Raw genomic sequence first — 26,774 nt, forward strand, 5'->3', positions numbered from 1 at the left:
TTGCGAGAGCACAGCTGTATAATGTTTGTCAATTATGGTCTGATAAACACTGGTTTCCCTGCCTCTAAAAGGTCAATTTCTAGATGTATAATGTCATGTATCATGTTATCTTATCAACTGGCACATAAGCAGCTCCCGGGCAAGCCAACAGCGCATTTTACAAGAGGCAAAGCTGTTAGGATAGCGATCCTTAGGAATGTACCTATTCAAGAAATTTGTAAAGCAGCCACATGGCATTCTATCCATACTTTTGCACGACATTACTGCCTTGATTCTGACACTCAAGCGGATGCTCAGTTCAGTCAAGCATCCTTGAGAAATTTGTTTGGGTAATATATGTTGGTAAATGGTTTTGATATGCTGGTATTCGTCCGCAGGGTACGGGGATGGGTTTGCTACTCTATTCAGTGCTTATGACAATTGATGAGTATCCGCTGGAAGAGAAGGATAAATTACTTACCTGTAATCCTGGTTCTCTTCCTTCTCTTCCAGGGGTATACTCATCAAAGTCATAAGCAACCCTCCCTCCTCCCTGGACGAATACCATGGCCATATATATGTACCTGTTACCCATACTGTGATTACACTGTTATACTCCGTCCAAAAAATCTCACCTAACTGTCACCTGTGGTGCATGTTGTGAGCATGGTGGTTACTGGAGGTCTTAAAGGCACAGTGCCAGTTTTCCAATTGTTTTCTATGCAGTCTTTCTAGGCTAATCTGCCTCTATGATCTTGTCTTTTTTACCTTTAAAAATAAAAGTTGTGTGTTTCAAAGCAAACTCAGTGCAGTTTCCTTTATATATATATATCATATGTATATTATGACTTATATTTTTCAAATGTAAAAGATTTACAATGCAATGGTGGCAGTTTTGAGCCTAGTAATATGTTTTCAGGCTGCATATGTATATATATATATATATATATATATATATATATATATATATATATATATATATATATATATATATATATATATATATATATATATATATATATCTATACTACTATTATAAAGAGAGAACTCTCACCTTTGAGCCAGGTAAACTCGGGAACCACAGCACCAATCTACACACCCAATACATTGTTTTAAATGTCAGGGTGTGTAGAAGGACATAGGCGATGAAAAGTAAAAAATAAACGTAAATTTAAAAATTTAACTTTAAAAAAAAAGTAGTCCCCTAAAAGTAATGCCGGCAGCAACGTTGCGCTGGCCGCAACGTGCGTGATGACGAGGGGGAGCGGCGGACATGGAGCGGCGGTGAAGCAGGGAGGAGCGGCTGCTCAGGTAAGGCGGGAGGCGGGCGAAATGTAAGCCTGCATACCTTCAATGACGGTCACGCTGCTGTCCGTATCCAAGTGCACCTCAGGCGAGGCGGGAGGCGGGAGGCGGGAGGGGGCCGGGGCGGGGGACTAACGCTCCAGCAGTGTCACAGCCTCAAATGCTGCCCTCAGCCCCGGGCAACGCTGGGGCGGGCAGCTACTTTATTTATAAATCAGCACAATTTATAAGGAACATTTAAAAATGAATTTAATATTAAGCATGACTCAACCATAACTACAGAGATGATGTCACAGCCTCTGTAACACACAGAGGTCGAACATATTTAAAGATCTTGGCATATTATATTTGGGTTATACAGGCTCAGAATAAAGCCCTGGAGTTCCCATGGTCATTGAGAGGCTGCTGCTTGCTTCCCTTGAGTTATGGCCCTTTGGGCCTCACTAAAGAATATCACAGGCTTTTTTGCCTCACCTCTGTGCCTCATTATGTCACGTGCCTCTCTTTAAATCTCTGCAGTGCAGTTCAAAGACCTGAGCCGCACGGGTCACTGCAAGCCACTGAAAAGCACTGCTTACACTGGTGTGCGCACAAATAGTACCTGCTACTGCTTCGTAGTGCTTTCTAAAATAATTATTGCAATCACCTATGTTTATATGTTGAGCATTTTGTTGAGCACACGTAAAATGGAAGTGCCTCCTGTTGAAAAAAAGATAACAGGCGTTATAACCCATTTCGTACTCATGTTATCTTCCTCCGAAGGATGAAAGGCTGGGTCGTCCAGTGTGATTCAAGCTCTGTGACGAACAAACATCTAAGGCATATTAAACCACTGAGCTTTCTACAGCCCAGGTTCTGACGAATCAAATAAGTATTTCGTGCTTGAAATAATTGAGGCGGGGAAAACAAGTTGAAATGGCAAATGATTTTATAAAAAAAAAATACTAACTATTGATCCTGAATATGGCAGAATGATTAGGTACTAGCAGCCCGCCCCAGCGTTGCCCGAGGCAGAAGGTGGCTGGGGGCAGCATTTGTTGCCCGGGGCAGAAGGGGGCTGGGTGCAGCATTTGAGGCTTTGAAAATGTCGAATTTAACTGAAAAATCGGGCGCCAGCGTTATATTAAGCTGCTGCTTGCCGTAGTGCTCCCCCACATTCTGCAAGAGCAGATTTTTCAGTTAAATTCGACATTTTTCAAAGCCTCAAATGCTGCACCCAGCCCCCTTCTGCCCCGGGCAACAAATGCTGCCCCCAGCCCCCTTCTGCCCCGGGCAACGCTGGGGCGGGCTGCTAGTATATATATATATATATATATATATATATATATATATATATATATATATATATATATATATATATATATATATATATATATATTCAGCTCCACTGTCACAAAAATGACCGAACCAGCACTCCCGTTAGGTTAAATTAACTGTGATTTATTGCAAAAAATTGGTAACAGACACATTTCAGCCTTTGCTTTCATCAGTGTCAGTGCATATTATATATATATATATGGGTATTTATGTATACATATATATAGATAGATATATGCATATTATTGGCTATTGCTCAGGGGTCTCCGCACGTGGGCGGGACTATTCAGTGCTTATGACTTTGATGAGTATACCCCTGGAACAGAACCAGGATTACAGGTAAGTAACTTATCCGTGTGTAATCTGGCCTCATCATGTTCAGGAGAGTCACTGTCAACAAATAGATTTTGAAGAATCGTACGGCTATTCAGTTCATCGTAAATAATATTTACATGGTTATGCTTTTTATTTTTAGGAAAAGTATATTGTATATGCTCTTGCTACCAAAATAAATTAATTTAAACTGAAAAGAAAGGCAACTGAGGCATTCGAATATAACAGGTAAAGATCGTGCCGTACAAAACATTTTTACTCTAGTGAATTTGTAATAAAACACTTGACCTAGACTGACATCTACTGATCATTTAAGGTAGTACTGACTAGTTATATGAATTAAAAAAAAAAAAAAAAATCAGAAGGATTAAAGCACAGCTATTTCATCAGAAGCCAGATGAAGGGATGAAGAGAGCATGAATAAATTATACACTCAAACAGTTAAGAAAACATACGAAAAAATGTGTTTTAATAAGAATAATTTATAACCCTAAACGTTTTCAAATTAAAAATGGCGTCTTATTATCAAACAATTGCCACATTGTATGCCAAAGTTGTAAGAACATGCAAGACTGGATTTAGATGAGAGTGAAAGATGTCTGAAAAGGGACTGCGTTAACCCTCTTTTAGCTCAAGTATATTTATCATTTGTAAATTAAGGCACTAGTCTATGGTGCCCTTTCCTGATCTAAAGCAATATTTTAAGTTGGAAAGTACATTATGCTGTTCTAACCACTCAGGTAGGTAGTTCCATACAACCATTGGTATAAGCAGTTTAAATCATGTAAATATTGCAGACAAGTTCATTTCTTGTACTTATAGATACACTCAATTGTGGATAAGTAAGATGCCCTGATGAGAGCACACTAAGGCAACTGTGTATCTCGAAACGCGTCGGCACAGCGAGAATACCGCTGAGTTTTATTAGGAATACGTTTAATGACAGCAATAATATCTTGGAGAATGAATAAGATGTAAACAAGATATGAGAATATTGTGAATATTTACGCAGACTTGCAGTGCAATTGATTTGTCTTGCGAAGAGCATTTTTTTTTGTGTTCCACATTGGATTGTTGATAGTAATTGTGAACATTGTGTGTAAAAATCTGTGAATCTATTTGTTTGTAAAATACCGTTGTATGTATTAAGTAGTGTATGTATTTGTAAATGTTTGTTGGTAAATTATGTGTGCAAATCTGTGGAGATCAGTTGCCCCCTTTTTACTATATACTAATGAATTGAAAATTTGGGTAAATAAATAACCCAACCACCAACGGAAAATATTGTGTTTTTTTTTCTCCCTCAAATAATTGGAGGCTAAGTGACACAGGAACCTAGGTTATTGTTGTTGTTGAGTTCTAACCACTCAGGCATATTAGCAAGTACGATTCTTCCTAGCACCTTGACTGGCGAGTCGATGAGAGATATTGGCCTGTAGCAATGAGGGTCAGATCTGACACATTTCTTGAAGACTGGGATGACACTGGCCAGGATGTTGGTAGACTGGTCGTACATGCTGCTTTAAATATGTGTGTTTAAAGTTTGGACCACATAGGGAGATTTGTCTTACATAAATCCACTGGGAAAACATCTGGTTCAGGAGCTTTATTATTTGACAATAATAAAATAGCCTTGGTTACTTCTCCTTCAGTAAAAACCAAGGTGTAATTACCTCAAGAATATTCAGGAACAGAATGGGTTGCTAATTCTATGGGGATGCCGTATATGTTGTGAAAGTGTGTATAGAAGACTTAATTGGGCTAATCATAGAGCCTGAAACAAATTGTCGGTTTATAATCTCCCAAAACAAAGCACTATTTTTTAAGACATCCATATGCATATAATCATTCCATTCTTCCATTATGATTATATATTTGAGCATCATCATTATATATTATTGGAAGGATTTCTGAGTCAACCAGTAAATCTACCAGGTGAACATCCAAACATGTAATGTCAAATAACTTCTTATTGCTGACCTAAGAGCTCAAGTTTGAGGACAATATGCAAATGCTAATAACCCTGAACAAGGGTAAAGCACTGAATTAAAAGAAGCTGGGATGTGAATGCTAGATCCATTACTATGCCACAGTGACACTCAGCAACACGAGCAATGTTGGCAAATGTTTCAAAACATTTTTCCTGACTTTAGGATTGGGTGGAATATTGTTCAGCTCATGATGACACCAATACTATAGACAGTGTGCTTGTCAAGCCCACATTCTATTCGCTGATGCAGTCCTTTGCTGTTTATATACAAAGCTCTTATCATGCTATAGCGCGGATAAAGTGTTGTGCATACGTCTCTTTTGCTAACAATGTTGGCTTCATTTGGATTAGTGAAAATATGTTCATAGTTAACCCTGCTCAGGCTTGAGCACACCTCTGCTAGCCATGGGATGTCCATTCCCTTTTCACATTTAAGGCAAACTCCTACGATCTCCTGTGTAAGGGTTTACGCTTGATTTTTCCAAATAGCTAGCTACAATAGGGCTGGGTGTGCCTGTATGCAATCTTTGATGTAATGAAGATTCAATTCACTGTGTTTTCCTCAAGCTGGATAATACAGCTCCTAAAGATGCCCCAATCTTACGCACTATAAGTAGCAGTAGGAATACACTAAAGTTTAACATTTTTTAAAATAGCTAAGACTTGCCCCGTCATCCTTTTTTTTTTTAACCTTTATTTGCAATTTTTCAGAAAAAAAAGATGCAATACAACAGTACTTGATAAGTCATGAGCTCCAAAACATGTCACCACGCAGGGTGTGATAACATTCCCCAAAACAGCCATGTACAAAACAGTGGGTGGTGAAGAGGCAGCCGGCATTTCGCTCAGGGAATGATGAGGTGGCGCTATGCCAACGAATTGTCCGCTCGATTGGGCGTGACCAGAAGCCTTGTGGGAGCACCAGAATCATAGGTGTAGCTATGACCAGAGAGGGAGAGGGCAGAGGTCAAGCAGCTGCCAGCACCGGCAGCCGCCACGGGCCAGGGGCCGGCAGGGAACTCAGGAGTGATAGCCGCGAGGGGAAAGCGCAGGCATGGATGGAACTGGAACAAATGGGGAGATCAGCTATTGTCCGCCGCCGCGGCCCCAAGGCCGGCGGGGAGCGCAGGGGATACAGCACCACTTGAGGAGGATCGGGAGAGGATATAGGCGACTAGGAGACCCCAAATGTCAACAGGACGCGATTTAGCGGGCATCAGATCCCAAAATTCGGAAAGGAGCGTTTGACAACGGGACGCATCTGCAAGCCAGTCAGCAATAGCAGGGGCGGGCCGGCGGCCCTAGCACATTGCAACCCTGCGCCTCGCCAGCAGCAGGAGCATAGCAATGAGCCAACGGGAAGCGTCCGGGCACGGCTTGACAAACCCGAGAAGACATAGGAGGGGGTATGGGCCTATAGCGGCGCCAGAGATTTCAGAAATCGTAGAGCAGACCTCCATCCAAAACCTCTGCACCCTCTGGCAGAGCCAAAACAAGTGAGCGAAGTCAGCAGCTGGGGCCGAGCATCACCTGCAGGAGTCCTCCGGATTCAGTCCCAAGCGGTCAAGAAACGCCGGATTGCGCAGAACCTATGTGAGAACTTGAAGGGAATGAAGCGGAACCGGTAATTCGGGGAGAGCTTAGTCGTCTGATTGCAGCACTACGTCAGTCGGTGTCAAAGATGTCCATACCGAGGTCTGCGCTCCACGCATCCCTCGCCCGGGTTGATGAGACGGGGGAGGCTTCCAGCGTGAAGGCATATAATCTGGTGACAAGCTTGCGCGGGGACTCCGAAGTATATACAAAGTCCAGTGCCGGGAAAGTGGGCGGCGGACTCGGGAAGGTTGGGTGCAGATTCCGACAGGTGGCGCGCGATTGATGGAGGGGGACTCAGGCAGGGTGGAAAAGGAATCATGCGGATACAGATCCGCAATGGTCTTTAGTCCACGAGATGCCGCGTGGCGAGATATGCTGGACGACTGCAAGGGCGGAAAAGCCGGGTGGTCGACGATAGGGGTTGTAACCTGATAGGCGGCAAAGGTATAGCCATGCCCAGCGCAGCGTCTCAACGGTGTTTGTCTCCGCCCGGGGACGAACCGCAGGTGCGAAAAGTGCCGTGGATAGAGGCCAGGGGGAGGTGACATCAAGTTCCTCTGCCACGTGGGGCTGGTAAGGGGTAGGATGCAATCAAAAATGGAGGAAACTACCAGGCGCGCAAAGAGCCTACAGTTTACAATCCGGAGCGCCCAGCCCGCCGGCCGACATAGGCAAAGTGAGAACATCGTAAGCAATCCTGGGTTGTGGCCCGGCCCAGATCAGCGACACAATCACCGACCGAAGACGGCGAAAGAAATAGGAAGTGTGAGGAACAGGCATGTTAGAAAAGAGGTAAAGGAATTTGGGGAGTACCACCATCTTGGCTATGGCTACTCGGCCCGCCAGGGAGAGTGGGAGCCGGCTCCACTGGGGGACCTTAGACTCAAGCCAGTCCACCGCCCGGACAAAATTGGAGCGCCAGAGCCACTTGTCCCTGCTCAACCAAATCCCCAGATAGCGTGTGGGGCCAGCCGCCCATTCAAAAGGGTAATCTGGTGTAAATGGGTGAGTGGCGTCAGTCAGGGGGAAAAGCACTGATTTGTTCCAATTAATCTGGACGCCCGATAGGCCACCGAACCGGATCACCTCCCGCACCAAGGGACTCAGATTGTCTTGAGAGCGCCGAACATAAAGAGTAACATCGTTTGCATACATGGAGACCAAAAGGAGATGAAAAACCGATACCCTTGTGGGTATGGTGCTGTCGCAGTCGGGCAGCCAGGGATTCCATTGCGATGGCGAAAAGCTTGGGCGACAACGGGCACCCCTTCCTGGTACCGCGCAAGATGGTGGTGGGATCCAATATCAGTCCATTTACCCGAAGTCGAGCCGTTGGAGCAGTGTAGAGCAAACGAATGTCCTGCAGACAATGGGGACTGAATCCCATTTGGGATAGGCGTAAAAAAAGAAAGGGCCATTCCAGGGTGTCGAACGCTTTCATGGCGTCGAGCAATGCCGCTACAGCCGGAATATCAGGGTTAATTTGGTGCAGTACAGAAAAGATGATGCGAAGATTATGATCGGGCAGAGCAATGGTGGGCATCAGAAATAGAAGACAGGAGGCAATCAATTTAGCAAAGATCTTGTTGTCAATGTTGATGAGGGAGAGGAGGCGGTAGGAGTCTCAGCGACCCGCAGGATTATCGGGCTTGAGAAGAAGGGTCAGCGAGGCCTCGCGAAGAGACGGAGGGAACACCCCAGTGTCGAAGGATTCATTTGACATTGCAGCGAGATGTGGGACCAAGAGAGCGGCGAACGCTTTATAAAAGGCAGCGGGCAGACCATCCAGCCCCGGTGCCTAGTCGCTCGGGAGGCTGCTAATTGCTGCCAGGATCTCCTCCCCCGAGAAGGGCTCATCGAGAAACTTTCGATGGAAGTCCGCCAGCCAGACCAAGGCTTTGGATTCAAAGTATTGGTCAAAATCCGCCGAGGAGGGGGAAGAGCCCGCGGAGTAGAGGGTGGAATAAAACTTAGCAAACCGGGTCATGAGTTCCTCCGAGGACGTGGTGTGATCCAGGCCACAGTCGCTGAGGGCGGTAATATACGTAGCCACTCGCGGGGGCCGCAAAAGGTTGGCGAGAGTGCGCCCAGGATGATCTCCCTCCCCGAAGCGGTGGGCACGGCCCTCTCTGCCCAAAAAAGACAGCTCACAACCTGCCTCGTCCGAGAATTTGGTGTGTTTTCGACGCAAGTGCGCGAGCGTTTCAGGGCTGGGACTGAGCAGCTGAGCAACATCCAAGTCACGGATCTCACCCTCCTGGCGAGCAAGCGCAGAACGAATAGACCTGAGAACGCCCGATTGCTTGGAAATGCATTCACCGCGAATAAACACTTTAAAGCTCTCCCAGAGGGTAGAGGTAGAGTCGACTGATTCCACATTGAGCTCAAAAAAGGAAGTGATAGAAGACTGAATTTCGGCACAGAAAAAGGCGTCCTTGAGGGCATTCGGGGAAAGACGCCAGGAGAAAGGTCATTGCTGAGAACCAGGAGGCCGAAGGATAAGCTGGACCGGCGCGTGATCGGAAAGGGTGCGGGCCATATGAGTGGCATCAACCGTCCAGGACAGTACGTCTGGCGAGGCGACCCAGAAGTCCATCCTCAACCAGCAGCCCGTGCCCCCGTGATGCAAGTACCCTCCCTGGCATCCGAGAGCGCATTATCGGCGAGGAGGCTGCCCGCGGGCTAGCCTGAGAGACGCCCAACCTGTCCAGCGCCGCGGAGAGGGTGACATTGAAATCCCCACCCCAGATAACAGCGGCAGGACCGCAAGAGGAAATCAAGTGCCAGATGTTGTGGAAAAAGTCGGGGTCATCAGAGTTCGGGCCATAAACCACGGCGATGGTAACCGGTTGCGCTAGCAGGAGGCCATGTAAGATCACATATCTACCCACAGGGTCTATGCAGGCTTTAGAGGTCTGCCAAGGAAGGCTGCGGCGTAGCAGAATGGAGACCCCTCAGGCGTAGGAGGAGTACGTTGAAGAGTGGGTTTCTCCCCAGTAGCGCGCCTGGAGCCTGGAAACCGAGCTGGGAAGCAAATGCGTTTCCTGCAATAGACAAACATCCACACAGTGGCGCTGTAAATGAGCAAAGGTTAGGCGGGTCTTACGATAGTCATTCAGGCCTCCGACATTCCATGTCCAACACTTTAAATTAGCCATGAGGGGACGTAGAGAAGGAGGCGCCGCTAGGGGAGCACAGCAGGGAGAGTAACCAGGCCACGCAGGCAGGGAGCGCAGAGCAGACTGCCGATCCAATGAAGGGAGCAAGACAGTCTGTAGCTCTATAAAAAAACAGGCCAGGGACTCGCACCTGTGGAGGAGAGGACTAGGGCCGGAACAGGAGAGCCAGTGTGATGTCGCAGACAGGTGAAGGGGGTCAAGCCATCTCCACGGCGATCGGGCGCCGGGCAACATTTGAGAGCCCTCCAAGCCAGACAGAATTACAAGCGCAACATGACATATATCATGGAGCATTCACAGCTAATCAGAGGCAACATAGAGACAGTTAGACAGGTCGACCATCCCACCAGGAAACAACCCCAACCCCAGACCCACCCGCAAAAGTGCATTCACCGAAGAGCAAAGGGAGAAATAATGTTAATCCTGGCATAGCAGGAGCATTAGCACATCCGGTAACACAGAGCATCAATAAGAAAGCTGCGCGACAAAGCCTCAGTACTATCAAGAGAATAACACAACCAACCCGCCCCCCACCAATTAGAAAACCCCCCTATCATGGCGTGCCAGGAGCGTCAGAGCGTGCAGGAACACAGAGCATCAGTGAAAGAATAATGCAATGGAGCCACAAAGGCGGCAAAAGAACAAAACCACCCACCCACCCACCACAATTCGCACTCCAAGGTCCGCACAGAATAGAACAACAGAAAAAAAACCTGTCCCTCCCCCACGCCCACTCCAACCCCTCAATCAGGTTGAGAAACCCCCCCCATCAGACCCCGGGGACCCAAAAACTTGGACAGGGTAGCAGAACCAATGAGTTGGGAATCATCCTTGGTGGGAAATGGCAGGACTTGGCGAACACCCCGCGGTAAAGCAGGGTGGCCAAGCTCGAGAAGGACAGCAACCTTTTAGCAAGCGAAGAGCTAGCAGTAAGTCCACACTGCCCAGGCACCACAAGAATAGGCAAAGGTGAAGTCTACCTGTGGGGGAGGGGCACCAAAGAGCAAAAAGGGCAGCGCATGGCAACGACATACCATCCAAGAGTACATTATACACAATGCAACAAAAGGGAGCGGTCCCAGGAGCAGCAGAAATGAAAAAGAGATGGGGAAATGCGAGGCCAGACTCCGGTCAGCAGAGGAGGAGCAAAGAGCAATAACGAACATAGAGAACATAATGTAGCCTGCAAAGCCCATCAGTCAGTGTCACTCAGCTGGTTGGTGGCCTTGCGTGAAGATCCGGCAGGTGAGAGTCTGGATTCTGTGTCCAGGTGCTTAGCAAAGACGAGAGCTTCCCTTGGGTCCGGGAAAATCAGCGTTTGGTGCCAAGGCGAACTCTCAATTTTGCCGGATAAGCTAGGGAGTAAGATACCTCGTGCTTCTGGAGGATTTTCTTGGCTGGTAGGAATTCTCTTCTGGCAACCTGCGCCGACACGGTGTAGTCAGGCTAGAAAGAAAGAGTGTTGCCCTGGTGGTGATAGTGCCCCTGTTCCTGGCCTCCCGGAGGATGGCGTCATGGTCGCGGAAATTCAATATTTTAGCACTGATGCGGCGCGGTGGCATGCCAGGACGAGGGCGCTCCACCACGAACAAGGAAGAGAGTACGTCGCCAAACAGCTCTCTGAGGAGGTCCTCCATGTAGTCCTCCATCTTAGAGATATTTGTGGATACCGGAAGTACAGTCAGGCGGAGGTTGCTCCGACGGTAGCGCGCCTCCAGGTCCCTGTTCTTCTCCATGATGATAGCCATGATTTTGTCCATCTGGAGTAACTTCTGTCTGTCCTGGGTGGCAGCGTCCTCAGCATCCGAGACTCTGGTTTCGACGTGAAGAAGTCGATTGTCGTGCGAGTCCACCCTGGCTTTAACCGTGTCGAGGCGAGCCGAGAGCTGCTCTAGTTGAGAAGCAATGCCGGTAACTGCTGACTTCACCTCCAGCATAATCACCTTGAGATCGTCATCTCGGCCCGGGGAAAACTCCGGAACGCCACCAGAGTCCGTCGTCTCAGGGCCGCGCCATCCTGGCGGGAGGACCTGCGCAGGTCAATGGCAACTTTGGGCTGCTTGGGATCCGACTTTCCCATGGCGCGACCGAGCACAGCTGAGCCGGTAGGCAACAGAAGAGGCGTCTGGGCCCAAGATGGGATACAAGGCGCAGAGTACTCAGGATCGCAGCCAGGGGACCCAGGGGGCAGTCAAGGTCACCAGGCGCCAGCACCAGCAACACCACAAATCCAGTTGAAGAAGAGCAGAGCTGATCCGGTCTGGCCAATCCCACAAGGCCAGCTGTCTCAGGGGCCCCGGGGCAGCACAGGGGGTGCGGGGTGGGAGCACAGAAAATTGACAAGATAGGGCCAGGAGTGGACCCCTGGATAGGGTCCACACCGGTCAGCGCAGGCCCAGCACCCAGGACGATAGCCACCGACCAGACCAGGCAAGGCCATAGCAGAAATTCACAAGAGGCCCACCGGACCCCCAAACGGAAGGCGAATGCAGATGAGGAGGCTCACAGGCAGAAACGAGACCTGGCGCAGCTGGATGCAGTGTGAAAGCCACGGGGTCAGAAAGCTGGTGCCCAAGCAGGTGAGTTGAAGCGTTGCCGCAGGAGGCCTCCTCGTGAGAGCCGAGCCGGGGGAAAGCTGCAGGCAGCAGTCAGAGGGTAAATGGATGCCCCTATTATTAAGGTTAAGGCATTGCTTGATCATGCCTACACTGTTCCTGTAACCCATTTGACAAGGTACTAAAATAAAATTGTCTTCAGACCAAGTTTTGATCTTGTTGTAAAAGACCCTCCCTAAGATTTTTAAGGGTGTTGTCGATCAGGGAGATTAGTCTATAGCAACTGGGCTGGGAGCGGTCACCCTTTTTAAAAATTCAGACGATGGTAGTGGTTGACCAGGTGCCAGGCAATGGGGTTGTTAAAAACATTGAGAAGCAGAGGGGACCCGAATTTGGGCTTATATTTAATGAGTTTGATTGGTAACCCATCGGGACCAGGGGCCTTATAACCTGGGCTCTGATGTATGGCTTCCTCGATTTCGGATAGGGATATTGAAATCCCTATAGGAATTCAAGGCCTAGAGGGTCTTCCTCTTGGGAGGTGGCAGTGTAGATTTTCAAGAAATGAGCTTCCTAGGCCTCGCTAGTGATATTGCAGCTGATTGGTGTTAGTGGTAGCCCCATGGGTCTAATGTCCTTAATAGCAGCCCAAAATGTTTTTCCATTCCTTAGTGTGGCAGTATGAGCAAGGGCAGCCCATTGATCTGATAGTACTTCCTCCTTCCCAAGAAGGCCAGCTTATACTTCTGTCTAAGTGTCTTAATTTGAAGGGGGTATTTTGTGTTGGTTGATAGGGACTTTCGTAGTTGTCTATTAATTGCTGAGCACTCACCATTGAACCATCTAGGGCCTTGCTGCAAGGTGGCGGGAGGCTTTGACAGCTCAGACTTTACGAACTCACAAAGTTTGGTGAATGCGCTAATCACCTCAGGATTGTGTTCTTGCTCGGACAAACATGAGTTTAAAAGTTACGGATTGTCCCTGACTACCGTATGGAACAGGCTTGCATTGATAACTCCTGACCATACTAGTCGTAGGTTGTCGCTTGAGGGTGCGAAATCCCTAGTGCGGCATTCTGATTTAGGTGCCGGCCTCAGGATCAATTTAAACACAGCTTGGATCGGGTTAGGATCACCATGGTTAATGGGAACAACTGCCGCTTTCACAAGAAGGTCTTCGAGGGCAGGAGAGATAACAATTATAATCTATAGTGCTTGCGCAACCCCTCCTTTTAAATGTTGGCTTGGGTGGGTTGTTGTCATTGGTTACAGGAGTTATATCCATGACATTACTTAAAGATCGATTTTGCAGGTATTCCTTACGTTCCATGTCCCTATAATACGTTTGTCCTCTGCTCCCTGACCTTAGAGCTACAATGTCTTCATTAGGGAGTTTAGCATTAAAATCACCACCCAAACAGATGACGGCTTTTGTGTCCAAACCATTGTTATTCTCTAGAGTGGTGACGAAAACAAATAGGTTGGAGACATTTATATAGGGTGGGTTATGAAAATCATTATTATAAAAAACTAAGTATATACATAGAGACCCCCCTTTTGTATAACAGTGCTTGAAATGTGTTGCTCTAGGTGTGTAAAACCTTTAAACTACCCCCGGCGGCAATATTCACCCAGATTAACTAGTTTCAGCCAGTCTACTAAGTCTATTTTTGATTGTAAGGCAGCGACATTCCGGTTGAGTATGTTTAGATCGGTGTTTGTGGAGGCCTCAGGAGTTTGTGTGGCAGCATGGTCCTGTGGCTCTGATGGTTCAGGTGATTTTAAAACATATATCGATGTGTGATCTCCATTAGGGATGGTCAATCCTGAGAGTCCATGTCCGGCAGGGCCGAAAATTTGGTTTGTGTGGCTAGGGAAGCAGGTTTGTTTTAAAGGCTACTGGGGGTTGGTTTATAAAAATAACCCAATGGTAATGACCAGATGACCAGATGATTGGCGAGTTGTGGGTTGTGATCTCCTGATAGCTCAACAGCGACTTGACCATGGATGGTCTGCGGAAGTTGATGACAATACAATCCCCCTCAATGTTCTTGGGTGAGTCGCTCACCCAGCCCCCTCTTCGTACCATAATGATCTCTTGCATATTTGAAGCCCTGAACTTCTTCTTTTTGGCCAATTAGTCAACACATTTGTTGCATAATTGATCCCAAGTTTCCCTCTGATCCCTCTTGAGAGGTGGCACCCCTGTCAATACCAAGATGCAGGGGCATGCTGCAGGCGGTAGTCCCAACACATGTTTGTTCGTCCTGTGGTGAATTCCAATCGAAGGGTCAGGGATGGTGCTACAAGGTGTTCTCAGGCTTGCTCACTCACCGATTGGGCTGTTAATAAGTGCAAGCATGGAGGTGAGTGGCGCTGGTGTTGAAGACCCAAACAGGGCAGGGCGAGCATGGTCGCGAAGGGTGGATGTTGGCGCTGTGTTAGTCTTCTGGAGAAAATATTCCCTTAGTTGGGTGCAGATGTTACAAGTGTTGCAGAGGGATTGGCTTAACAGCCGGGCATGCAGTTGCAGTGGGTGGGTTGGCTTTAGTTGGGGCGCTTGGTGGGAAGGGAGTAGGTACCCGACCAGGTGTGATGTTGATTGAGGCTCTCCCCTCCCGCAATGAAAGCTTATTTACTGCAGTGTCCAAACAATCTAGTCGCTCCCATAGAGCTTTAAATTTCAGGTCGAATATATCAACAATCCGTGAACAGACCGAGTTAATAAAAACCTCCCTAGTTTCTAATGCTGTCGGGCCTGCTACCATTTGGGTGTAGATGGAATTAGTGTAGTTGCTACTCGACCCCCTATCCTGGTTACTAACTCCAGTTGTTATGGAGGACTACATCCATGATGACAAGCAGCTGCGGAAGGAGCTGTTGCGTGGGGGCTGTTTTCTCCTGGAGCTGACCTGTTTCCCACCAGTTCTTTTTAGCTTGGAAATTGCAGCAGCAGAGACTATGGCTGCAGCTATTGAAGTGCCCATAGGTGGCGATGTCCTAGGTGAGGTGGACACACAGTCATTAGAAATACCTTTGCTAAGGGGTAGGACATCATTAAAACTAACTTTCTGGTGCGCGGGTCGCAAGATGTTGTGTTAGGTGCTAAGTTATCTGATGCTCCCACTGTCTTTCCAGGTGCGAGAGTGGTATATCTGCTCTCATTCCCCAGGGACAGTCTGCGCTCTATCAGTTCAATTTCGGAAGAAACAATGTTAACCACCCTCTCCAGTTATTATCCAGGGTGGCAGCGGGGCGGGCGGATGATAGTTGGCCAGAGCGTTTTCCCATCATGTAAAAAACAAGTTCTTAGGTGGGTAGCTAGCAGTGGCAGCTCGCCGAGGGAGTGCTGCAGGGTGGGGCGAGGCGGGGAGGGGAAGGGTAGGGGGGTAGTAGAGTCCGACATACGACGGACAGGAGTAAGGTAAGTGTTGGGGTTGGCCCTTTCTGCAGGGTCATCCCTGAACTTTTTGCCTTCCTCCTGTATTTTGTCTGACCTGTTTTTGTTGGTTTTATGACTCTGGGCAGTTTACCACTGCTGATCAGTGCTAAAGTACATATGCTCTCCCTATTGTAAATTAATGTATTAATTGGTGATTCCATGATTGACTATTTGGTTTACTTTAATGCAAAAGTGCCGTGCTGTTCCTGGTAAGAGAGGGAAGGAAGAAACCAATACAATGTATAATGCGGAAGATGTTGTTAGGTTAAAGAGGCATTAACCCTGGGAATCCATTTTGTTGGATTTAGTGCCCTCACACACCCTTTCAGGTGTCATGCTTCATCATTTGGGGCTGCTCCTCGTTGGGTCGGCGGTGCAATACCCAACGGGCAACACCTCAAAGAGGGGCTCTTTGGCCGAGATCTTTTTCCAACAGGCGTATGGATGAAGTGCGGGTGTGGGGCCAGAATAGATTAGTAGACGTTGACAGGTGATTTAAAATAAAGCTAGGGGTACCGGGAATGATTTATTCAGGTGGTCCGCTGCTTTAATTAAAAAAGGTTTCTAGAGGAGAGGGCTGGAATATTATGCTTCCAGAGATCCTCGCAGGCGTATTTTAAACAAGCGATTCTTCAGGACCAATGGGACTATTAGCTAGTATCTAAAAAGGGGAAACTGTCTACTCTAATTCCCTAATGTATAGTGTGTGTACAATAGTGTGGGTACAAAACACCAACAACTTGGGATGAAGGGAATTGGGAGGGAATTTATCCCTATATTACCCGTCTTCTATTGAATACCTGTGTTAAGCTGTCATTACCTGTTAAGGAAAGAGGAAAAGCAAATCGCAACAGGGTATGTTAAAAACGCATCAATGACCGTATATCTTGTGTAGGTTGCATGCCAGTGTCATATTCCACTAGCGTGTATCGACTCCATAACAGTTGTGTACATGCACTCTCATATGTGAGACATTCAGTGAGAGTGATGTGGAAGGAATATTAAAACATTTATACAAAGAACATTAAAATACCTAATTGGTATGGGTTGCAGCAACATATCCAAACTCACCTAAAAAGTATAATGGTCATATAACAACAGTATCCAGCGGGTAAAGCTTCAGGTTAGATCTTCCACCACAAGGCTATGTATAGGGAGGAATCTAGGTTAACTAGTAATCAGCAGTCACTTGTGTGTCAGTATTCCGATGTGTGTGTAGATCACACTGTCTGTGCAGTTGTTCTAAAGAGCCTGAACACCTCGTGTCAAAACAGGATATGGCATATATTCATAGGGCCCTCGTGATGAGTAGTGGCTGTGGCATAAATTAGAGTGAATTTCTGCCAGGGTTCTGATATAAATGTACGTGTGGCATCAACAGTTAACATCCCTCGGAGAACTTGTTACCAATAGATACTGTCAAAGTGACCATGGGGTTCGTAGGCGGACCGGAGCTGGCGTAGGGCCAGGTTAAAGGTATACATCTACACATGTTATCAACAGATTGCAGCCCTCGGGAATTCACCTGTTGCCGTGTTTACTGACATAAGGGTTCCGGGGAGAACCAAAGCATGGTTTTGGGCTATTAAACAACCCCGTGCCGATGAGAACGTAATATAATGCGGAGGGGCAGAATTGTTAGGGCTTAAAGGAACTCAATATAGGAGTTGTTACGCTGCCCCAAAAGAGTGAAGCCGCCATAAAATTTAAGGTTTAAGATTTGTTCTGTCCCCCATCCTCTATACCTCAGTCCATAAGGAGTTGTTCCTTCTCCACCCCGATTGGGTTTGGATTTCCACATTTTTGTCATCCCCCCACTGTCAAGTCAAGTCAAGTCAAACATTTGTATAGCGCGCTACTCACCCAGAGGGTCTCAAGGCGCTTAAGGGAGATGAGTTTGCTACTGATCGAACAGCCAGGTTTTGAGTTGCTTTCTGAAGGAGAGGTGGATCTGTGTGTGAGGGAGGTGGGTGGGGAGGGAGTTCCAGGTCTTGGTTCCCAGGTAAGAGAAGGATCTTCCTCCCATGGTGGCTCTTCGGATGCGTGGAATCGTGGCGAGGGCTTGGTTGGACGAACGAAGATGGCGGGTGGGGGTGTAGAAGGTCAGGCGAGTGTTGAGGTATTTGGGACCTAGGTCGTGGAGTGCCTTGTGTGCGTGGGTGAGGAGATGGAACGTGATTCTTTTGTTGACGGGGAGCCAGTGCAGGTCTCTCAGGTGACCGGATATATGGTTGTGATGGGGTATGTCTAGGATGAGTCTAGCAGAGGCGTTCTGAATACGTTGAAGTCTTTTCTGCAATTTGGTTGTGGTTCCGGCAAAAGGGTGTTTCGTAGTCCAGACGGCTGGTGACAAGTGCTTGGTTGACTGTCTTCCTTGTTTCGGTGGGGATCCATCGGAAGATCTTTCGGAGCATGCGTAGGATGTTAAAACATGATGAAGAGACGGCGTTGACTTGTCTGGTCATCGAGAGGGAGGAGTCTAGGATGAATCCCAAGTTGCGAGCATGGTCCGTTGGCTTGGGTGCGCTGCCTAGGGCCGTGGGCCACCATGAGTCGTCCCAGGCAGAGGGGGATGAGCCTAGGGTGAGGACTTCCATCTTTTCTGAGTTCAGTTTTAGGCGGCTATTCTTCATCCATTCGGCTACGTCTTTCATCCCTTCGTGTAGGTTGGTTTTGGTGGTGGTTGGGTCTTTGGTGAGGGAGAGCATCAGCTGGGTGTCGTCTGCGTAGGAGTTAATGTTGAGGTTGTGTTGGCGTGCGATGGATGCGAGGGGGCTCATGTAGTCGTTGAAGAGGGTGGGGCTGAGCGATCATCCTTGTGGAACGCCGCATATGACTTCGGTGGCCTCTGATCTGAAAGGGGGGAGGCGGACTCTCTGGGTTTTTCCGGTGAGGAACGAGATGATCCAAGCCAATGCTTTATCCTGTATCCCGACGTCCCTGAGGCGTTCTACAAGGGTGCGGTGGCAGACCGTGTCGAACGCTGAGGAGAGGTCCAGGAGGATGAGGGCCGCTGTTTCTCCGTTGTCGAGCAGAGTCCGGATGTCGTCTGTGGCTGCGATGAGGGCGGTCTCGTGCTGTGGTTGGCTCGGAAGCCGGACTGTGAAGGGTCGAGGGAATTGTTTGATTCAAGGAAGGCGGCGAGCTGACTGTTGACGGTCTTCTCTATGACTTTGGCGGGGAACGGGAGGAGCGAGATGGGGTGGTAGTTCTTAAGTTCGGTGGGGTCTGCTGTAGGTGTCTTCAGGAGGGCGCTGAGTTCGGCATGTTTCCAGCTTTCCGGGAAGGTAGCAGTGTCGAAGGAGCAGTTGATGATGTCCCGGAGTTGGGGTGCGATGACGGAGTTGGCCTTGTTGAAGATGTGATAGGGGCATGGGTCGGTTGGAGATCCGGAGTGGATGGAGTTCATCAAGCGAATAGTGTCTTCAGTGCTGATCAGGGTCCAGGCGCGGAGGATGTTGGTGGGAGGCTTCGGTTCAGTGGTGGGGGGAGTGGACTGGTCGCCGAAGCTGTTGTGTATGTCTGCTATCTTGCTGTGGAAAAACGAGGCTAGAGAGTCGCAGAGGTCTTGGGAGGGAGTGATGTCGTTGTTGCCGGCGCTCAGTTTTGGGGAGGATGATGCAGCAGCTATCCTCAGAACTCCCTCTATTTTAACTTTGGATAATGATAACGTGACAGGTAGTAACACAGCTGACTGGCAAAGCCTTTCAAACTTAAAAACAGAATGGATAAGGGTCAGCCTACAGGGTGCATTAATGGCGGAATATTTTAAGGCCAAAATAGCCCAGAACGGTTTGATTGTTAAAAACTTCCCAAGAATTTTCTGGGAGGATGGCCCCAGATATCTTGGAAGTGTACACACGACCTATTGATCTTGATTGTTAACACCTCCAAACGTCTCGCTGATGCTTTACTGGAACGGATCCAGGCATTGGAGGCAACTCTTAAGAACGCTGTCCCCAACCCCGGTTTTAAAACCAAATTAGCTGAGATCAACAAAGATATAAGTGAACATAAGGAATACCTTATAAAGCAGAAAAGTGACAAAATTGCAAAAGGATATTCAACGTTTTGACAAAGAAAAAGTATAATAGGTCGCGATGTTCCTATGGATAGAGGAAAGTGTTGGTACAGACTGTAGTGCAGGTGGATTAGAACAGGGTAGCCTGGTGGTCACCCTGGGAATCCATTTTGTTGGATTTAATGCCCTCACACACCCTTTCAGGTGTTATGCTTCATCATTTGGGCCTGCTCCTCGTTGGGTCGGTGGTGCAATACCCAACGGGCAACACCTCAAAGAGGGGCTCTTTGGCGGAGATCTTTTTCCAACTGCCGTATAGGTGAAGTGCGGGTGTGGGGCCAGGATTCAAGGTAGACGTAGTTGGGTGAAATAAAATAAAGCTAGTGGTACCAGAGACACTTTATTCAGGAGGGCCACTGCTTTAATTTAAAACCAATTTCCTAGAGGAGGGTAGTGGAAAGTGATGTTTCCTACTCTCTTCTGGAGTGTGCTAGAGTCCGGTCGACATGTTTCTCGCTACTCTAAAATTTACTGAGCGATTCTTCAGGACCAAGGGGACTGATTTCTAAGTGTAAATGTAACTGTCTACACTATTGTCACAAGGTATGGTGTGTGTAAGTTAGTGTGACTACCATCCTAGTGAGTGGAAAAAGAGGGGAACTATATTACCCTTCTTCACGTTGCGATTGTTAATACCTATTGGGGGCAAAAAAAGAAGGGATGAAGAAACATATCGCCAACAAGTTGAGTTACTTTGCATTACAGTCTGTGGCACTTGTGTATATCGCATGCTGTGATTCATGCGTGACAGTATAGTTGCACAAGTGTGTGCCTTCAACAGTGACAACTCAGTGGAAGTGACATGTGAAGGTAGATAAAACCAGAAGTTTGTGTTCAAAATAAAATAAAATACCAATTCGGTATTAGTTGCACGCAATTATTAGGACTCACCTAAAGTTTACTGTTTTCCACATTTAAACGCGTGACCCTTCAAAAATAGTACTACATATCAGAATTGTATCTATAAAGTTTAACGGGTTCTGTTTTTTGAAACCCGGTCACTGAACCCGACCATTAACAGACTGCCTCACTTAAAAAGCACCCGGAGGGAAACCCCTCCGGTTTACACAGTGTTTTGAAATGTCAACAAAGAAACACACGCTAGACATCATTATGGCTCACATATGTGTTGGGGTGCTTCCTTTTAGACATCCACAGAGACAAAACTGATATTATTATTCTATCTAATGAAGTCAGTTACCATTCACCACCAGCCTGACACACTACAACACCCCTGAAAAAAACTCAAAGTTCTGAATACATTACTCTTAAGTAAAACATGCTAGCAATAAACATTCATCTTGTAGTACTACTGTATAATATGCCTGTGTATATTCATGTACTCTATTGTTCTGAGTTTGTCAATATCATCAGGATAATATGACCTGCACAAAACATTACTGAGACCTTTCCTCCTATAAATAGCATTGTGGTGGAAGATCTCCTGAAGCTTTACCCGCTGGATACTGTTGTTGCTTGATTGTTTTTAACTTTAGGTGAGTCCTAATAATTGCGTGCAACTAATACCGAATTGGTATTTTATTTTATTTTGAACACAAACTTCTGGTTTTATCTACCTTCACATGTCACTTCCACTGAGTTGTCACTGTTGAAGGCACACACTTGTGCAACTATACTGTCACGCATGAATCACAGCATGCGATATACACAAGTGCCACAGACTGTAATGCAAAGTAACTCAACTTGTTGGCGATATGTTTCTTCATCCCTTCTTTTTTTGCCCCCAATAGGTATTAACAATCGCAACGTGAAGAAGGGTAATATAGTTCCCCTCTTTTTCCACTCACTAGGATGGTAGTCACACTAACTTACACACACCATACCTTGTGACAATAGTGTAGACAGTTACATTTACACTTAGAAATCAGTCCCCTTGGTCCTGAAGAATCGCTCAGTAAATTTTAGAGTAGCGAGAAACATGTCGACCGGACTCTAGCACACTCCAGAAGAGAGTAGGAAACATCACTTTCCACTACCCTCCTCTAGGAAATTGGTTTTAAATTAAAGCAGTGGCCCTCCTGAATAAAGTGTCTCTGGTACCACTAGCTTTATTTTATTTCACCCAACTACGTCTACCTTGAATCCTGGCCCCACACCCGCACTTCACCTATACGGCAGTTGGAAAAAGATCTCCGCCAAAGAGCCCCTCTTTGAGGTGTTGCCCGTTGGGTATTGCACCACCGACCCAACGAGGAGCAGGCCCAAATGATGAAGCATGACACCTGAAAGGGTATGTGAGGGCATTAAATCCAACAAAATGGATTCCCAGGGTGACCACCAGGCTACCCTGTTCTAATCCACCTGCACTACAGTCTGTACCAACACTTTCCTCTATCCATAGGAACATCGCGACCTACTTTGCATTTAGTGTTATTTGGGCCTGTCGCGTATGGACCTTCTGCTCTGATAAGAGCAGTAATAGCCCAAGACTCCTCTTTTTTGATACTAAAGAAAAAGTATACCCATACCTGAAAGCGGACTACACCCCATCAGGAACAGGCTACCTCTCCGATTCTAGTAACAACTCCTCAAGAAGAGGGTCCAATGGCGACAGTAATTCCAGTGGGGAGGAGTGGCAACCACGCCAACGCAGAGGCGTAAGAGGAGGTAGACGAGGACAATATCCATTGCCTCACCCACAAATGCCATAACAGGGACACCCACTTTGGCAATATCCCCCGTTTCCTCAAGCAATGCCCCAGTTCGGCCCACAATACCTTCCCCAATTTGCTCCTCAGGGAAACCGGCCTTTTTTTAGACAGAGGTTGGGGCAGAGGGCGAGGGTGAAAGAGAGGAAGTGCAACAGACAAACGAGTCCAGTGGGAAGACACAACACCCCAAGGAATGGACACTCGGAGCAAAACAAGCAAGAAATAAGCCTTGTGGTTAACCTTTTCTCACACCAACTAACCCCTGAACAAGAGCGGGTTTTACAAAAGGACTTGGATTTGTCCCGACACCAAAAACTGATAATTTCCAACAAACTGTGGAATTACAGAAATTTTTCAGAAAAATCACACTGCACGCCTTCTTTGATGGGAAGCCGCAGGAAGCATGTGATGACTCCGGGCTACACAATCCATCTACTTTTACCCCACATAGCGGCATGGTACCCAGTGAGGTCCTCACATTCGAACAGGCTGTTCTAAAGGATGTTAACAAGCTAAATGGTACTTCCTCTTTCAGCAACATGTCCAAGGATGAAAGGGATATTCTGGATATACTGGCTAATGACCCTAGTGTAGCCCCTAGTGTAGCCTGTCTGTACATGGCCGACTACGAAGAGAACCATATATCACCAATGACAAATCCCTATCACGACAATGTAAAACTATGGAAACGATACATAGACGACATCTTGATTTTTTGGGCAGGCAATGAAGAATCGTACACGGAGTTCTTCGTGTGGATTAATAACTTAAACCCATACTTGAAGTTCACTATTATGGCTTCCAACAGAGACATAGCATTCTTGGATCTCCAGGCTACACAATCCATCTACTTTTACCCCACATAGCGTCATGGTACCCAGTGAGGTCCTCACATTCGAACAGGCTTTTCTAAAGGATGTTAACAACCTAACTGGTACTTCCTCTGTCAGCAACATGTCCAAGGATGAAAGGGATATTCTAGATATACTGGCTAATGACCCCTCTCTGACCATCAAACAGGCGGACAAGGGGGGCGCGACGGTATTAATGAACACCAAAGACTATGACATAGAGTGTCAAAGACAATGAGACGACACCCGATACTATATGGCCATCGCACAAAACCCCACTGAACGCCTCACTGTGTCCATCACCAGTATGGTGGAATCAGCTGAATTCCACTGTTGGCTAAGTAAAAAGGAGGCAGATTTCATGGTAAAAAGAATCCTAGGGTCCTGTATTTTTATACGTTGCTGAAGATTCACAAAGGTGTTACACCAGTCCCTGGACGACCTATTGTTTCCAGGATTGACTCGGTGCTAGAACCTCTATCACAATTCTGCGACCACTTTCTTCAGCCCTTGGTAAAACAAATTCCATCCTATATTCAGGACACAACAGATTTGTTATGCCTGTTGCAGGACTATGAAGAGGCCCCATCAATTGACTTCCTCATAACCCTTGACTCCCTCATAACCCTCCACACGAACATCCCCCAAAGGGCCTCCCTAGGAGTTTTTGAGGAAGTACTTAACAAGACCCCGTGGGTATCACAAACACCGATCACATTCATTATGGAGTGTGCAGAAAAGGTCCTTACCGAGAACTACTTCGAGTTTAAAGGCAGGTACTATCATCAAACACAAGGTACATGTATGGGGAGCACGGTAGCCCCTAGTGTAGCCTGTCTGTACATGGCAGACTACGAAGAGAACCATATATCACCAATGACAAATCCCTATCACGACAATGTAAAACAATGGAAACGATACATAGACGACATCTTGATTTTTTGGGCAGGCAATGAAGAATCGTACACGGAGTTCTTCGTGTGGATTAATAACTTAAACCCATACTTCAAGTTCACTATTACGGCTTCCAACAGAGACATAACATTCTTGGATCTCAAAATAAGTATCGAAGGGGGATCCCTCGGTACCACTTTGTTCAAAAAGAGTACAGACCGTAATAGTCTGTTACACTACACTAGCCACCATCCAATTGCCTTACGCACCAATCTACCTTTTGGGCAATTCCTCAGGATACGACGTAATTGCAGCACAATGGCTAACTATAAGACTGAGTCATCCATCCTCCCAAGGAACCTAAGAGAGAGAGGTTACCCTACTAGAGAAATCAAGAAGTGTAGGAAAAGGGCCCAGAACAACAACAGAGAGGGCCTTTTAGAACCAAAAGAAAGAGAACCCCTGGCTAATCAGCCCATGACCTGTGTGACAGCCTTCACACCGGCATCGAAGGAAGTGAGAAAAATCGTGAGACGCCATTGGTCTATACTTAACACAGGGACACTCACTTTGGACCAACCGAGATTTGCTTTTAAAAGGTCTAAAAATATAAAAAATATCTTGGTACACACTAGACCCAAGGAGGCAATCCAAACAACCCGACAAACCACGCTGTGGAATCTACCAGCTGAGAGAGGCCATTATCCCTGTAGGGGGTGCGCAGCATGCCCCTTCACTAAAAAATACAAAAGCATTACCCTGACATACTCATTTGAGTGGGAGATGAGAGGTCACACTAATTGTAACAGTTCAAACTGTATTTACCTGATCATATGCCCATGTAATCTTTATTACATCGGCATGACGACCCGAAACATGAAAACAAGAATTTCGGAAAACCGAAGTAACTTTAGGTGCAATGGTGGCATGGTGAATGGTGTCATTTCCGTAGCGTGTAGAGTAAACTAACTTGATACATGTGATGCAGCGACCATGTTCGCATAATTGAAATTCCACTTGTTGATAGAGCGTTAAGCGTGAGCTCTCCTCTAACACCCCTCGCTGGCACATGTATGTTTTTACCCCTGTAGTGGGCGATAGACCGAGGGGTCATGCTTTGAGACCAGAGCGGCTGAACCCACACGGGTTAGAACGCGACAGCTACCTGCATCTATGGAGACAGTAATGTGAATTTGGTCGGTCTTTGTCTCCCTCTATGTACAGGTGGCTGTGATTAGAGTCGGTCACATGTTGGGACACGTGGACGCCTAAATACGGTGCCCCCCCTTTTCTGAGTGGTGCTGGTATGTGCTAACGTAGCACCCTCAAGGTAAAATTATCTGAAATTTGCGTGTCATTACCAAGCTGCCTCAGTGATGCCCAATATGTAGGGGTTTGAACGACGCACTTTTGCGTCTTTTTTCTCTTTCACACAGGTCCATGACTTCATGAAAAGACTGAGAATTTTTTTACCCCTCATTGCCCTGATGAAATCGCTAAAATTGCAGCGATGAAACATGTCGGCTTGAGATTGGAAAGAATTATGGTACATATTTACCATTTTTAAGAAGTGGGGTTCTGCTGCATCAGAATAAAACGGTAAAGCAAGCACAACCCCACCACACTTTTACATATTATTTGTGTGTCTGGTTAGGGGTCTATACATCTGCTCTGTACATTTCAAATTATGTGTCAGTGGTGAGACGTTTGTCACTATTTGTGTTTTTTCACATCACTGTTCTCACGTCTGCACTATTATCTTTCTTAGGTGCACTTTTGTCTTTTCACATAGAGAGAGTGGCCAATGATGAGAAGTGGGTATACCGGCAATTACTAACCAGGAACCCCCTCGGGTGGTGCTACCGTGAGGTACTCTCTCTATCTTTCACACTTTTCTGGTGGATGAAGTTGAGTGGTCCTGTGTGATTTTTAGTATCTCCACACATCCTAACCATTGGATCTATGTCATTGACAAATCCCTGGGGACACTAATAAGGAGGGGTCCCTACTCTTGTTGGTTTTTTATGTGGATGTGTATACATATAGGTGAGGCTCCAATTGTTTAAATACTGTATGAGTGGGGGGCTGCCTTACCTATTCCCTTCCCCCTATACCCCCAAGTGATTGTTCTGTTTAAGTACGGCGGCCCAGCCGTGAGGGCTTCTTATCTAGCTCGGAAAGAAATAACATTTCTTTCCGTCTGTTTCACGGTTGCAGCATTGTTTATTGACACGCAAGTTTTTTCTTGTTTCTTTCTTTTTTCTCATTACCTTGCTTTGAGCACCTTGGCAATCCCCCCCTAGCCCAGTCTCAGTGATTCAGGGATGAATTGCCTAGCTTTTTCTGATGAACAGATCGCACTCATTTTGGCAGGCCCCTCATTATTACCGGATGCACCCCTTGGCACAGAGGGTACAGCAAGGGAAGAGTGGGAAAAACTAAGTGCGTTAAAAAAGCGCCAGATCCGGGTGGCCCTGCATGGTGCGCTTATGACTGAGTACCTCCGGGCAGGCGCATCTCCCCCCAGCCTAATAGTCCGCTTAGAGCTCAAAATCTTCTTGGAAGACAAACAATTCCGGGT

Source organism: Lissotriton vulgaris, chromosome 8, assembly GCF_964263255.1.
Source record: "Lissotriton vulgaris chromosome 8, aLisVul1.2, whole genome shotgun sequence".
Lineage (NCBI taxonomy): Eukaryota > Metazoa > Chordata > Amphibia > Caudata > Salamandridae > Lissotriton > Lissotriton vulgaris.